This window comes from Panthera uncia (assembly GCF_023721935.1).
Source record: "Panthera uncia isolate 11264 chromosome B2 unlocalized genomic scaffold, Puncia_PCG_1.0 HiC_scaffold_24, whole genome shotgun sequence".
Classification (NCBI taxonomy): domain Eukaryota; kingdom Metazoa; phylum Chordata; class Mammalia; order Carnivora; family Felidae; genus Panthera; species Panthera uncia.
In genome coordinates, this window is record NW_026057580.1 from 47,850,344 (window position 1) to 47,863,913 (window position 13,570).

Consider the following 13,570-nt stretch of genomic DNA (forward strand, 5'->3'; position numbering starts at 1 on the left):
TTCTCTGTCCCAATAATATCCTCTATAAGTTTTTCATTGTATCTTTTCTAATGCAGCCAGTTTTGCTTTATCACAACATATGTATTCCTAGCAATTACCTTGCTGTGGAGAATTGCACAACAAAAATCATGGGGCTTATGGAGAAAATGGGGTTAGAGGCATAACATTCAAAAACTTCATGTCTCTCCATTCCTTCCTCCCTTTCCCTCCCTCCCTCCTACCTCCTGCCCTCCCCCCTCAGAACCTTCTAAAAACAGTAGTACTGTTTTATACACATTTAGTGGTTAAGACATACATAACTACTAAAATGAATTTGGTACTTGACCCAAGAACTGAAGTTTGCTTGTGGAAGTGGGTATCAGGAGGGATACAGCTTGCAACTTATTGTGAGGTGGTGGAAGGAGAGTTATTTGACATTGGACAGGAAGTATAATACCATGGGGCACCTGGGTGGCTCAGTTGGTTAAACGTCTGCTCTTGATTTTCAGCTCAGGTCATGATCTCACGGTTCATGAGTTTGAGCCCTGCATTGGGCTCTGCACTGGCAGTGTGGGATTTTCTGTCTCTGTCTCTCTCTTCTCCTCCCCTGCTCGTTCTCTCTCTCTCTCTCTCTCTCTCTCTCTCTGTCTCACACTCAATTTCTCTCTCAAAATAAGTAAACTTAAAAAAAAAAAAAAAAAAGAGGGGCACCTGGGTGGCTCAGTCGGTTAAGCATCCAACTTCAGCTCAGGTCATGATCTCACAGTTCATGAGTTCGAGCCCCTCATCGGGCTCTGTGCTGACAGCTCAGAGCCTGGAGACTGCTTCCAATTCTGTGTCTCCCTCTCTTTCTGCCCTTCCCCTGTTCGTACTTTGACTCTCTCTCAAAATAAGTAAACATTAGAAAAAAAAATGTGAAAAGGAAAAAAAGAAAGAAAGTGTAATACCATCTGTGTAGGTATGGCTCATAACACACCTGGTGAACTGAGATAGATGGTACATGTTTTTAGTTGTATGTATTTTGCATATTCCTACACAGCTCACTTCAGCTGAGTTCAGTTTTCTGCTTTTACCTGATGTTTCTCACCAAAAAAAATCACATTCATGTCTTGCTCAAACTGTGTTAGAATAAATTTGTGGGTTTTTTAAAAGAAAAAAACTATAGCAGCAGTTGGAGTATAAACATATACATCTATAAATTTCCCTTTTAAGATTGTGTTAGCTGCATCCTACAAATTTTGATATGTTGTATTTTTGATGTAGTTCAAGTCTAAGTATTATTCTCTGATTTCTCTTATGATTTCTTCCAGCCATGATTTAGAGGTACATTTAAACATTTCAAGTTTGTAGTTTTCTTTGTAGGGGTATTCTTTGGTTAATAGTTTCTAATTTTATTTCATTGTGTTCAAAGAATAAAATGTATGATATTAATTTTTTCTTGTGACTGTCTAGTTTGTGTTTTATTTGTGTTGGTAAAGAATGTTCATTCTCTAATTGTTTAATTGCTATTTTCTGTAGACTTACCTTATTTTCTTAGCTAAATTTTCTATGTATGTATTAAATTCAATCCAAAGTCTTCCTTAGTTGTATAAATCTCCTCTCAGCTTATTCAGGCACATTAAGTAGTCTATCAGGTTCATCTTCAAGAAATTCCTCCTAGAGCTGTCTGTTGTGTTGCATTTATTCTTCAGGCCTGTTAACACAGCTTTCTTCTTGGATCTTCATTGCCTCTCTTTGTTAGATACTCCTTTTTCCTAGATATTACTCATACTCCTTTCCTGGTTTATTCTCTCATTTTGGTGAAATTCCCCCTATAGTAGCATCCTGAAAAAAGGTGCTTAGAAGGTAAAATTTTTAGGAACTTGCATGTCTGAGATGATTTTTCTTTTCTTTTTTTTTTTGAGAGAGAGTATGAATGGGGGAGGGGCAGAGAGAGGGGGAGACAGGATCCCAAGCAGGCTCCACACTTGTCAGTGCAGAGCCCCATGTGGGGCCTGAACCAAAATTAAGAGTCAGATGCTTAACCAACTGAGCCACCCAGGCACCCCTGACTTTTCTGTCTTAATACTTTTGATGGCTAGATGGAAATAATTTCCCCTCAGTTGTTTTTTTTTTTTTTAATTATTAAAAGTTTTTATTTTACAGAGAGAAAGCAGGAGTGGGGGAGAGAGACAGAGGAGGGGAGAAAGAGAATCTTGAGCAGGCTCTATCCTTGCTCAGCAAGGAGCCGGACGTGGGACTCGATCCCACAACTCTGGGATCATGACCTGAGCCAAAAATCAAAGAGTCAGGCTCTTAACCTACTGAGCCACCCAGACACCCTTCCCCTCTGTTTTTTGTTTTTGTTTTTTTTAATTTTTTTTTACGTGTATTCATTTTTGAGAGACAGAGACAGAGCACAAGCAGGGGGAGGGGCAGAGAGAGAGGGAGACACAGAATCCGAAGCAGGTTCCAGGCTCCCAGCTGTCAGCACAGAACCCACTGCAGAGCTCGAACTCACAAACCACGAGACCATGACCTGAGCCGAAGTTGGATGCTTAACCGACTGAGCCACCCAGGCGCCCCCCTTCCCCTCTGTTTTTAATGCAGTGCTTTATTTTCCTTTGGCTCCAGTGCTGCTGTTGAGAAGTCTGCTGTTTCCCCCTCCTGAAGCTTATTTTGATCCTCTCTTTGTCTTTGAGCTCTGAAATTTTATGAAAAAGTACCTTGGTATAGGACTACATTCAGGAATTGTGATGGGCACTTATTGGGTCTTTTCATTAAAATTCACGTCCTTAGGTTCTAGGAAATTTACTTTCTTCTCCCTACGTTTCTCTGTTTTGACTTTCTGGAATACCTGTTTTTAATTACGGGACCTGGAGCACTGTTCTCCACATTTTCTTATCCCTGTTACTTGTTGGGGAAATTTCCTCAAGGTATCTTCCAGTTCTTTGATAATTTCATTTCTGCTATTATTATTTTTTAAATGTTTATTTATTTTGAGAGAGTAGAGAGTGCAAGGGGAGAGGGGCAGAGAAAGAGAGAGAGAGAGAGGAAATGAATCCCAAGCAGGCTCTGTGCTGTCAGCATGGCTTGAGCTCACGAACCATGGGATCTTGACCCGAGCTGAAATCAAGAGTTGGTCACTTAACTGAGTCACCCAGGCGCTCCTGGATACTAACTCTTCATTGGATATGTCATTTACAGATATCTTCTCCCATTCCTAAGGCTGCCTTTTAGTTGATTGTTCCTTTGCTGTGCAGAAGCCTTTTATTCTGATGAAGTCCCAGTAGTTCATGTTAACTTTTTTCCCTTGTCACCAGAACACGTCAAGCAAGAAGTTGCTATGGCTGAAGTCAAAGAGGTTTCTGTATGTGTTCTTCTCTAGGATTTTGATGGTTTCCTGTCTCACATTTAGGTCTTTTATCATTTTGAGTTTATTTTTTTATATGGTATAAGAAAGTGGTCCAGTTTAATTCTTCGTTGTCCGGTTTTCCCAACACCATTTCTGGAAGAGACTTTCTTTGTTCCATTGGATATTCTTTCCTGCTTTGTTGATTAGTTGACCATATAGTGTGGGTCCTTTTCTGGGTTTTCTGTTCTGTTCCATTGATCTGTGTGTCTGTTTTTGTGCCAATACCATACTGTCTTGATGACTACAGCTTTGTAATACAGCTTGAAGTCCAGAATCATGATGCCTCCGGCTTTGCTTTTTTTTTTTTTTTTTTAAATACTTTGGCTGTTCGGAGTCTTTTGTGGTTCCATACAAATTTTAGGATTGTTTGTTCTAGCTCTGTGAAAAATGCTATTTGTATTTTGATAAAGATTGCATTAAATGTGTAGATTGCTTTGGATGGGATGGTATTGCTGCATCATTACTGTTTTTGGTGTAATGATAATTTTTTGGATTGTCTTCTCTCATAGTCTCTGCTTACTCCAAGTTTCTTTTTTGTTTTTTGGGCTTTTTGTTTTGTTTTGTCTTACTGTTTGTTTTGATCTCTCACTATTAGATGCTTTCCTTAAATGTCTAGTGGTCCTTCACTGTCCATATTTAAAGGTAGACTACTGAAAAACTGATTCAGAGTTTCAAGCCTGTGAGTAGGGTGTGTTGTGGTCTTTACCGTAAGGAGCTTATTTCTTTTCCTGGGAAAGGTCTGGCAGAATCTTTGGGTCTTTTCTCTTGAGTTCCCAGAAAAGGACTCCTCTAAGGCCTCTGGAGGCTCTGGCTACAAGTTGTGGAAAAGGGCTTGAAAAGGGGACCTTTTTGTATAGTCATTGTGTAAAGTTGACTTTGATGCCTTGTTATGAAAGTAAGATATCTCCCCTCAATTGTGCACTGACGCCTTCAAACAAACAAACAAACAAACGTACGCTTATCTACAGAATAAGCTACTGCTGGCAATAGAGAGGAACAGTTCCTAGCTTGGGTCACCCAGCTGTGGAGAGGGACTAGGAGATCAGAGAGGCTTAGCCCCTTAAATAGACTTTCAACCAATCCTCTTCCTAGACCCATCCTTACTCCCATTTCCAGAGGCACCTAATGCTCCCAATTCCTGAGCCCTTTGGTGATCCTGCAGTTAGTGTCTTTATGTATAGCCTCCTTAGCAGTCACTTTTCTTAAGAGTGCCACTCTTCCATATGCTTTTCAGTGTTTAAAATTTTGTTTCTTTCCTCCATTTCTATTTTCTTAGTTTTTGTGGGTTTATGCTACTTTAAAACAATTACTGAAGTTTGGAGAGAGCATGGTGCAAAAATGTATGTATCCAGGCCAACAATTTTTCACACAAATTTTAATAACTTTGAAATTTAAAGAGTATTACACAGCAAATGCTCAGGGGATCCAAAAGGTCAAAACTATAAGATGTTATTTGTCTTCATTCACTTGTATACAGTGGAGTCTTCCAGAGGTTACGTGCTGTGTGATATTGCAACAGATTAAATGCAGAAATAGATAGGAGAATCCTGGTTTTTTCTAAGTCAAACAATGAAGAAGTTTGAAAAATGTAAAATAATGACATTCTTTTACTAATTTTTTGAAAAGCTTTTTTTCACTACAAATGCCTTATTTGTAGTAATGTGCAATAGGTTTATTATTTTTTAAAATCCACTCAAATGTATAGTTTAAAAATCTAAGTTTTTATTCCTAATATGGTTAAGTATCAATGGTTGTAACTCACATAAAAAACAATCTTTGGTATCCTCAGTAATTCTTAAGAGTAGAGTCATGAGATCAAAACTTTTGAGAGCTTCTATTCTAGAAGTCCTAGATATAAATTGGAGCTGAATATGACAGTATAAACATATCCAACACTCCATTAGTCTTAGCTCTACATAAGACATTTAATCCTTTTAATCTTCATAAGGAATTTAATCCTTATGTTCACTAAATTTAACACTCCTATGGTTTTATTCAAAACTTTTTTTGTTTTCTCTCCTGATAATCCTTAGAGGAACAAAAAGAAGCTGCTGGAAATGTATAATGTCTGTCTACCTAGTGTATATATGTTCCAGTCTCTGCTGATTTAGCCCCTGAGAAATCAGTTTAAGAGCCAGAATTTTAAAGTGTGCATTTTTATTCTCAGGGGGTGAAAATTGGCTCTTCGAGAGGAAAAGAAAAAAGAAAAAACCAAACAACAACAAAACAAAACCCTTAGCTATAACAATAGTTTGTGGCTCATACAGTACGTCTGGGTATTAACATTTCATTGGAGATGGGGGATGATTAGTGGGAAAAAAAGGTTCCTTAGGGAGAGGATGATGGGGGAGTGGCGGGGAGGGGGGCGGACAGGTTGTAAAACACTGCATTAGAGATCCTGTTGCAGCATTATCTTTAACCTTTCTTTTACTTGTATTTCTTTCTCCTCTCTAGGCTTGTTCCACAAATACCTCGTAGGGGTCAAATAGGTCCCTTAAAGAGGGAGACAGCTAGGTGAGGCTCAGAGCAACCAGAGAGTCCATGCCAGAGGACCTTGACTCATAACTCTGCTCCAGCCAGTTGTTGTGATGGTAGTATATGGGGCTAAGGTTGCCAGCACTTTTTAATTTTTTTAGAAAGAAAAGCCAGAAATCAAATTTTATTAAGACTATTATTATTATTATTAGTTTTTAAATGTATTTATTTTGAGAGAGAGAGAAGGACAGAGAAAAAATCCCAAAAAGGCTCCTCACTGTCAGTGCAAGCCCAATGCGGGGCTTGAACTTACAAAGTGTGAGATCGTGACCTGAGCTGAAATCAAGAGTTGGACGCTTAACTGACTGAGCCACCCAGGTGCCCCAAGCTTATTTTTAAGGATTAGAAACTCAAATAATCTAAAAATAATACAGTAATCAAAACTTCTGTGAACCACCAGTTTCCAACCCCCCACCACCCACCCACCCACCCTCCCCCCCCCCACACACAGTAAGTGTATCTTCTCCACTATGATAGAATGCGTCTCCAAAAGATGACTCCTCTCCAGCATTCTGAACTCAGAGTAGTCTTGCTCCTACTTGAATAACTGTGATCTGTCCTCTTGTCCCAGGAGGCTAATCTGTCCTGTTTTGGTTAACTCTAATTGTTTGATGACTCTGCCTCAGAGGAAGTAGAAATATATCTCCTTCAAACTTTAACCTAATGGTCCTGGTTTGTTAACCTAATGGTCCTGGTTTGTTCTGTGAGATCACACAGAAGAAAACTACTCTTATGTGACAAGTCTTCAAATATGTGAATTTGGCTGTGAATCAAAAATTTCTTCAGAAATATAGAACTTAGTAGAACTCAGGCTCCAAAGCCAGTGTTGGAATCTCTTCTTTGCCTCTTAACTAGCTCTGTAGTCTTGGGACTTGTTACTTTAATCTTTTTGTGCCCCAGTTTGTTCATTTTTAATATAAGTATATTACTGTAATTTATCTAATTGCTGATAGGTATTACATGTAAAGCTCTCAGAATAGCACCTAGTCTTTAGTAAATATTCAGTAAATGTTATTTATTATCCAGATTAAGCAATATTAGTTCCATCAGTCATTCTTCATATAACATGGTTTTAAATTTTCCTGCCATACTTATAGTTTACTCGTTAATGGAAACAATCTGGTGCCTTACAGAAAAACTTTGTTTCTTTCCCTATCTTTTATCTTCTGTATTATCCACCCCTTCCCACTCCTCCCAAAACTAGATCATAGTGACTTTTTTTTGAGGGAGAGAGAGGATCTTTAAAAAAAAAAAAAAAAAAGTTCATTTATTTTGAGAGGGAGAGAGTGAGAGCGTGAGTGTGCACATGAACAGGGGAGGGCCAGACAGAAAGGGAGACAGAATCCCAAGCAGGTTCTGCGCTGTCAGCATAGACAGCAGGCTCCACACTACTAGCTCAGAGCCTGTCGCAGGGCTTGAACTCACAGACCTTGAGATCATGACCTGAACCAAAATCAAAAGTGAGATGCTCAACCAACTGAGCCACCCAGGCGCCCCTCACTTATTCCTGAGGGCATGTGGACAGAAAAAACCAATAGTGAAACAACCAAAGTGTGAGACTGGCCCCTCCCTTACTTTCCTAATAGAACCCTGATTTTATTCATAGTTTCCTTCCTCCACTTGGCTTTGTGTGAGATTCAAGCCCTATCTCCAGCGTTAGAGAGTGAGTTCTGATTGGTTTAAAACTCAACCATAGGGTTCCATTGTGGCTGGGGGATTTTCGACATGGGTGTGTGATGCCATTCTGGCCATTGAGACCTGAGGAGAAATCTGATGGGAATTGGGTTTGGGTTTTTTTGGGAACGGTTTCCTTGTTCCTAAATGAGATGTACGTGAAGAGATGATCTCATCTTTCTGGTAACTGCTGAGTCTGGATAAGAAACCTGTTTCACTCTCTTAAGGACTGGAGACCTGAATGAAGGCATATGTGCGTTCTTGAAGGCATTGTGTTTTATTTTTATTGTTTGTTTGTATTTTATTTTTCTTTCAAGTTTTTATTTAAATTCCAGTTAGTTAGCATACAGTGTCATATTAATCTCAGGTGTAGGCTTTAGTGATTCATTACTTACATGTGACACTCAGTGCTTGTCATAGTCTTAAAGACATTGTTGAGCTACTATGCTGACCAGTCCAGGAACTTCCTCTTAATTTCTTGTTATGTGAGAAGCCTTTCTTAGTGTATGCTGCTTTGAGTTGAATTTCCTTACTTCCAACTAAAATAAGCTTAATTCGGGGTGCCTGGGTGGCTCAGTCAGTTAAGCGTCTGACTTTGGCTCAGGTCATGATCTCATGGTCCATGAATTTGAGCCCCGCATCAGGCTCTGTGCTAACAGCTCAGAGCCTGGAGCCTGCTTCAGATTCTGTGTCTCCCTCTCTCTCCGCCCCTCCCCCACTCATGTTCTGTCTCCGTCTCAAAAATAAAATAAACATTAAAAAATAAAATAAAATAAGCTTAATTGATAAAGAAGTTACTTAATCCTAGGATGGCTGGCAAATTGGATAAGTAGTATTTCCTCTTATTGTTATGAGGCATAATTGAAGCAATACAGGTAAAAGGTACTTTGTAATTATAAAGTAACACCACAGATTTATAGTTCTCTTAACATTACCACAAACCATATTTGTTTGTAGCGGACAGAATGTTTCACAGAGAGTAAGGGTGCCTGGCTTTGCTAATTACCAGTTCTATTCATAGTGTGCAGGTCACTGGACCCTTTAATTACTACTCTGTAAAACAGAATTAAATGATCTTTAAAGTCTTTTCTGATTCTCTGAAAAGAATATGAGTCTGATCAGTCTGAGATTCCCACCTAAAAGCCCTTGTATAAAGTAGATATAAATAAGTAACTTTTTTAATTGAAGAAATATAATTTAATAACCAGTTATGTTGGGGATTTTTTCAGTTTCACAGTGGTTCTGCTGATCTTAGTGTCTTGAGAAACAAGGGAACCTCTACTATTAATATACTTCTATGAATACCAATGCTCAAAGCCTTATACACATAGATATTTGCTCTTTTTTTTTTTTTTACATATTTGCTTTTTAACCAACTTTTTAACTTATGCTCTTATATGTAATCCTTATGAGCAAGCATGTCATCACTTTTTTCATAACATCTCAGTATGTTGTCATCTTTCTACCCTCTCCCTACTTAAGTTTTTCGCACACTATTAAATAAATAGCCACCTAAATGGTCTCCTTTTCACCAGAGTCTGCTTCCTCTCCCTCTTTTCTCATCTGTAAAATGAGGTTAAAAAAAAAAAAAAAAAAAGATGGTTTTTAAGGTACTTTCTGGATCTAACATTCCGTAATTTGTCAGTTATATTTCTCATCAATTCAGTCAGACTCTGTTAAACCCAAAAGAACTCATGTTTGGTTACATATTAGAATTAAGCTTAAAAACTTCTTTCATCTGAGGACAGGAGAACAGAATTCATATACCCTTTGCAGAGCTAGACATATTCAGAAGTTTAGGTCTTGGGGAAAATGTAGATACAAGCATACCTCAAAGATATTGGAGGTTCAATTCCAGACCACTACAATAAAGCAAATATCACAGTAAAGTGAGTTCAATAAATTTTTTGGTTTTGGGGAGCCTGGGTGGCTCAGTTAGTTAAGCGTCTGACTTCAGCTTAGGTCATGATCCCACGGTTTGTGGGTTTGAGCCCAGCATCAGGTTCTGTGCTGACAACTCAGAGCCTGGAGCCTGCTTCGGATTCTGTCTCTCCTTCTCTCTGCCCCTGTTCTGCTAATGCTCTGTGTCTTTCTGTCTCTCAGAAATAAATGTTAAAAAAAAATTTTTTTTAAATAATTTCTTTGGTTTCCCAGTGCTTATAAAATTATACTATACTGCAGTCTATTTAGTGTGCAGTAGTATTCAGTCTAAAAAATATGTACTTAGTTTAAAAAATTGCTAGAACATGCTAACCATCATCTGAGCTTTTAGCGAGTCATAATCTTTTTGCAAGTGGAGAGTTTTGCTTTGATGGTAGCTGCTGACTGATCAGAATAATAGTTGCTAAAGTTTGGGGTGACAGTGACATTTTCTTAAAATAAGAATGTTTATTTATTTTGAGAGAGAGAGCAAGTATACGTACATGCAGGTGGGTAGGAACGAGGGGATGGGGGTGGAGAATCCCAAGCAGGCTCTGTGCTGCCAGCATGGAGCCTGACACAGGGCTCCATCTCACAGACTATGAGATCATGACCTGAGCCTAAATCAGGAGTCGGACACTTAACCAACTGAGCCATCCAGGTGCCCCAAAACTCCTTTTAATGTTGATATTTTGATATCTTTTCATGAATCACAAATGTCCTTAATGTCATCTCGAATGGTTAATCCTTTCCAGAATGTTTTCAGTTTATGTTGCTCAGATCCATCAGAAGAATCACTATTTAGGGCAGTTAGTTCTAGCCTTATGAAATGTATTTCTTAAATAATAATTAAAAGTTGAAGTAACTCTTTGATTCGTGGGCTGCAGAACAGATGTTGTGTTAGGTATGAAAACAACATGAATCTTGTACATCTCTGACATAGCTCTTGGGTGACCAGGTGCATTGTCAGTGAGTGATAAGATTTTGAAAGGAATCTTTTTCTCAACAGTGGGCTTAAAATATTCAGTAAACCATGTTGTAAACAGATATGTTATCCCTTAAGCTTTGTTCCATTTGTAGAGCTCAAGCAGTGTAGTTTTAGCATAATTCTTAAGGGCCCTAGAATCTTTAGCATGGGCTTCAGCTTAGTCGCCAGCTGTATTAGGCCCTGACAAGAGAGTTGGCCTATCCCTTGAAGCTTTGAAACCAGGCATTGACTTCTCCCTTCTAGCTAAGAAAGTCTTACATGGCATCTTCTTGAAATAGAAGGCTGTTTTGTCTACACGAAAATCTGTTGTTTTACTGTGGCCACTTTCATTAATGATCTTAACTAGATCTTCTGGATAACTTGCTGTAGCTTCTCTATCAGCACTGTTGCTTCACCTTACACTTTTATGTTACAGAGATGGCTTCTTTTCTTTAAACCTTTTCTTGAACCAACCTCTGCTGGCTTCAAACATTTCTTCTGCAGTTTACCCACCTCTCTGTCATGGATTGAGGAGAGTTAGGGTCTTTGGTTTAGGGAATGTTGTGGCTGGTGACCTTCTATTCAGACCACTAAAACTTTCTGCATTATCAGTAATAAGACTGTTTCACTTTATTAGCATCCATGTATTCATGGAAGTAGCACTTTTCATTTCCTTCAAGAACTTTAGCTTTGCATTCATAATTTGGCTGTTTGGCACAGGAGACCTAGCTTTAAGCTTGTCTTGGCTGCCGACATGCCTTCCTCATTAAGCTTAGTCATTTCTAGCTTTTGATGTAAAGAGAGAGACATGTAACTCTTCTTTCTCTTGAATACTTAGACGCCACAGCGGGGTTAATTGCCCTAATTTCAATATTGTTATGTCTCTGAGAATAGGGAGGCCCAAGGAGAAGGAGAGAGATGGTTGGTGGAGCAGTCAGAACACATGCAGCGTTTATAGATTAAGTTCACTGTCCTATGAATACAGTTTGTGGTGCCCTAAGAATTCCAGTAGTGACATCAAAGATCACTGAGCACCGTAACAAACAAAATAAAAATGATGAAAAATTTTGAAGTATTGCAATAATTACCAAAATGTGACAAAGACACAAAGTAAGTAAATACTGTTGGAAAAATTGTGCTGATAGACTTGCTCAATGCAAAGTTGCCAAAACCTTCAATTTGTAAAAAAAACAAAAAACAAAAAAAAACAAAAAAACAATACCTTTGAACCATAATAAAGTGAAGTGCGGTAAAATGAGGTATGCCTGGATATGTATATATATGTAGAAATATATCACCTTCTTTAGGGTTTTTTTTGGGGGGAGGTTAGGAGATAATTTTAAAAAGGAAGCTTACAATTTCAGAACTATTGGGAAATTGGTATGATATATTTTCTCTTCTAGCAAAAGCTATTATTATTATGGAAATTGATTCATTATTGCAAGAGGCCTAAGTGTTCAATCTAATCTATGTTAGATTAGGAACATTTGCCAGGCATGAAATTCCCTAGACATCTAAACATGTTTTTCCAGAAAAAGGAAAATGATACTTAATAACTTTTTGTAGAAAAACAAGTGCTAGCTGAAGTAAGAATTGTATGCATCGTTGGTGTTACTTCTGAAATTCTTGAACATGTGAGTAAGGTCATCCTCTGTCACATCATCATAAAATGTCCAAGGAAAACATTAAAACCAACCTTGCCAACATTTGCATGTGTGAAACACAGAATATTATACTCCATTTCATTCCTAGAAATAGACAGATAATCACAGAAGAACCTCTAAATGCAGATCTTTCCATTCAGTTGGTAGCTTTTGTTTAGATTTTTAAAAGTTTTGTTGCAGGAATTTTTTTTTTTTTTTTTTTTACTGCTAACATGAAATAAATGGTTTTTCCCAATACTATTTCTCTAACTCTCCAAAACCAAATAGGTGTTCTACAATTAAAGCCTGACACTAACTACCTGAACTTAGCATCAGATTCCATAGGTTAAAGGATTCAGTCCCTCAAGATTGTCCTCACTTCCGATATCAGTGGCCAAGTGAGTGCTTGGGTCTCCAGGTTACCTGCACTTCTGTCCAACTTGGAGAGGGTCAGGGTCTGTGGATATATGTATGACTGCTCATAAAGTGAGTTGTTGCTACATTGCTCTTAAATTTACCAGATTACCCTTTCTAGTCCTTTCTTCCTTCCTTATCCTCTCTGATCACTTAACTACTATTAGAGGTAGTAGAGAAGACAAGGCAGTGATTTGAGTGTTTAATGGTAGAATGTAATTTCTTCCTTCCTCCTTCCTAACTTCCTTCCTACCTTCTTACCTATCTACATATTTTTACTTTTTTTTTCTTTTTTTTTTTTTTTTTTTTTAACATTTATTCATCTTTGAGAGGCAGAGAGAGACAGAGCACGAGCAGGGAAGGGGCAGAGAGAGGGAGACACAGAATCGGAAGCAGGCTCCAGGCTCCGAGCTATCAGCACAGAGCCCAGCGTGGGGCTTGACCTCATGAACTGTGAGATCATCACCTTGAACGAAGTCAGATGCTCAACCAACTGAGCCACCCAGGCGCCCCTACATATTTTTTAAAAACTGCTTCTGTAGGCCAAAGAATATAAGCCCTCATGGAGTTTTCATTCAAGATACCCTCTTTCCTAGGAAAGGACACTGAATTTACACATGTTGATAAGACGAGTCTTAAATCTTGAAGTGTGAAGAGGACCAATTATGGCAGTTTTCTATATTATAAAAACAATTAGAGGCCTTTATTTAGCATACTTATAGAACCTTTTAGATAATACTTTTTAGTAACCCACGATTTTAATAGTTGTAGAATCTTAAATGTGGGTGTCTGCTTAAATGCTGCTGCCAGTTTATTCCATCTCTTCTTTCTATAGAATAAACAGGGTTTTTTCCTTTTAGTAATTCTGATATGGTGCATTTGAAATATTTACTTCATGGGGCGCCTGGGTGGCGCAGTCGGTTAAGCGTCCGACTTCAGCCAGGTCACGATCTCGCGGTCCGTGAGTTCGAGCCCCGTGTCAGGCTCTGGGCTGATGGCTCGGAGCCTGGAGCCTGTTTCCGATTCTGTGTCTCCCTCTCTCTC

General features: G+C 38.5%; 1 protein-coding gene across 1 annotated transcript in view; it reads left to right on the plus strand.

The window, feature by feature from the left end:
* Window positions 1-13,570, plus strand: part of ZNF292 (zinc finger protein 292) — a 103,701-nt gene that overhangs the window by 34,261 nt on the left and 55,870 nt on the right. The gene's annotated exons all lie outside the window — the stretch shown is intronic.